The 2,506-nt window shown below is 48.8% G+C and overlaps 1 non-coding gene across 1 annotated transcript; it reads left to right on the top strand.

The window, feature by feature from the left end:
• Window positions 1–1,937: 1,937 nt before the first annotated feature.
• On the top strand, window positions 1,938–2,011 carry TRNAG-CCC (transfer RNA glycine (anticodon CCC)). Its single transcript has one exon. It is a non-coding gene; the product is annotated as a tRNA-Gly (tRNA).
• Window positions 2,012–2,506: the final 495 nt, after the last annotated feature.

The raw sequence follows: 2,506 nt of genomic DNA, 5'->3' as shown, positions 1-2,506 counted from the left end.
TCATCTGAGATCCAAAAGATAAGAGATGCAGTGAGATAGCTAATCCTCACTGAACGAAAGGGTTCAGTGAAGGAAAAACTTAAACTCATTCTAGAAGGAAGTATTCCCAGTGTGGAAAGGCAAGGAATGAGCCCCTAAGCTAACAATGAGCTTAAAGTCTCCCCAACAAGTTAGCCCACCCTGGAGGCTGATGGTGACAGTCCAGAGCCCGTCCTGATTAACCCATTCCAATTCTCACCCCCATTGTTGAGGAAGGTGAGCCTTTTAGTTCATTCTCTCCAGAGAATGAATATGGTCTTTGCACTTGGTATCCTTTCTGCCTGGGACTCCTGTTGTCTAACAGTCTGGCCAGTCTCCTCTTGTTTAAAAATCCTGTTTTTGAATCAGTATCACATTCAGGATCAAGCCCATCAAGGTACAGAACATGCTGAGAAGCTCCCTCCCAGTGCTGTCCTCCAGCCCCCAAGGCCCCTCCTCTCAGGCAAACCCCATGTTCAATTGGCATGAGTCCTTTCCGAGACATTTTTTGCAAATGTACTCAAATACTTAAGAAGATTACACTTGATGCCTTTCCCACAAAATCTGCTATACTTGGCGTGTCTTTCTTCACTCTCCATGACTTGGAAATCTTCCATCTCAGTAAATAAAGGGCCTCTGCGTTCATTTTATACAGCTGTATAGTATTCCATGGTGTCACTGTATCATATCTATGTATCTAGTCCCTACTGATGGACATCTGGGTTGTCTCCATTCCTTAAAAGGTTCATTAAGTAACCTTATACATCTATGTGTGCATATGGGAGAAACTCTCTAGCATAAGTGCCAATTCATTGTATTGATAGATTTTATCCAACTATTCCCCATAGAGGACACCAATGGACACCCTGCCACCAGAATATGAGAAAAGCCTGGCTGACCCCTCATTGTATTTAAGATTATGAACAGCTGTCATCTCCTCCAGGAAGGCTTCTCAGACCTTGCATTCAGCTCATTAGCCTCAACAGGGTCCCAGCCTCAGTGCCAAGTTGGCGATACCCTGTACTGCAGTGGTCTATTTCCTTTTTTGTCCCCATCATCAGACTGGGAGCTCCCTTAGACCAACCTTTATTTTTTAAAAAGTCCTGAAGCCCACTCAGGTCCCAGCACAGGGCTGAGGTCTGAGTAAACACCAGTTTCCTTTCTGTATGCCCCAGGGGCTGGGGTGGGCTACCTCTGTTTATCCTTTGGCTACAGTGCCTCAGGGATAGAGGTTCAGCCTCTGCCCCTGACACTTGCAGGCCACCCTGTGTGCTGGCACCGAGCCCCTTCCCCCATCGCCGGGGCCTCCGCCCTCTCCCTTGAACAAATAATAATTGTTAGAAAAAGGCCGGTGGATAAATTATTATCCTGACCCTCATTCCAGTGCAAAAAACTTTTGCTAGCTGCCAAGCGAAAAGTCAAAATTTGCATTTAAATAGAAAACGTTAGGCCAGCTGAACAGGGAGGCCAGTGCCCCCAAGAGGCCCCTCCCAGATGGATGGGGAACGCAGTCACCCACCCCTCCCCAGGAACCCAGCAAGCGGCAGGGGAAACCTTCAGGGTCTGAGTCAAACTGATCTTTTTCTGTGGTTTGCGGCCCCTTGGGGTCTACTCTTTCCAGTTCCTGCCGAGGTTCTGCAAAGGCCTATGGTCCAGCCAGATAGACCTCTTTGATGCCCTCTATTCAACCCACCATGAACTTGCATCTCCTTTCTCCCACCCCACAGTAAGCAGGTAACCACAAACATTAAGGGCAGGTAGAGACTTCATGGGTCACGTGACACAGAATGTTTAGAGCGCAGTTCTAGAGCTGTACAGGCAGGGCTGGGGGCTTGGCTATTTGCTAAAACATAGCTTCTCTGAGCCTCAGTTTCCCTGTTTGCCAGTGATAGATAATAATGCCTTCTTGGCTAGGGACTTCCCTGGTGGTCCAGTGGCTTAAGACTCTGCGCTCCCGATGCAGGGGGCCCAGGTTTGACCCCTGGTCAGGGAACTAGACCCTACATGCCACAACTAAGAGTTTCCATGCTGCAGCTAAAGATCCCGTGTGATACAACGAAGACCCGGCATAGCCAAATACATAATAAAATACATAAAAATAAAAGTTAAGTTATTTTATTTTATTATTTATTTATTTTTGACCATGCCATGGGGCATGAGGGATCTTAGTTTCAGGAACCAGGATCAAACCCACGTCCCCTGCTGTGTAAGTGCAGAGTCTCAGCCACTGGACCGCCAGGAAAGTCCTCTGGGAACAGATTTCTAAGTCGAGGGAACAGCATGGGTGAAGCTCTAAGAAGAGAGAGAAGCTGAGTGTCCAAGGAACGGCCTGGACCCCAGAGAGGCTGGTCGGATGGCAGGTGGGGAGGCAGCGGGGAGGAGGGAAGTGGGAGCAGGGCAGGGCCGGGTCAGGAAGGCCTGTGGGACTTTGTCTCAGGAGGATGAGATTAGACCCCCGGAAGCCAGGGTCTCGGGAAGCCCTATGCCA

The sequence above is a fragment of the Capricornis sumatraensis genome, chromosome 17, assembly GCF_032405125.1.
Source record: "Capricornis sumatraensis isolate serow.1 chromosome 17, serow.2, whole genome shotgun sequence".
Taxonomy (NCBI): Eukaryota; Metazoa; Chordata; class Mammalia; order Artiodactyla; family Bovidae; genus Capricornis; species Capricornis sumatraensis.
This window is presented reverse-complemented; position numbering and strand designations above follow the sequence as displayed.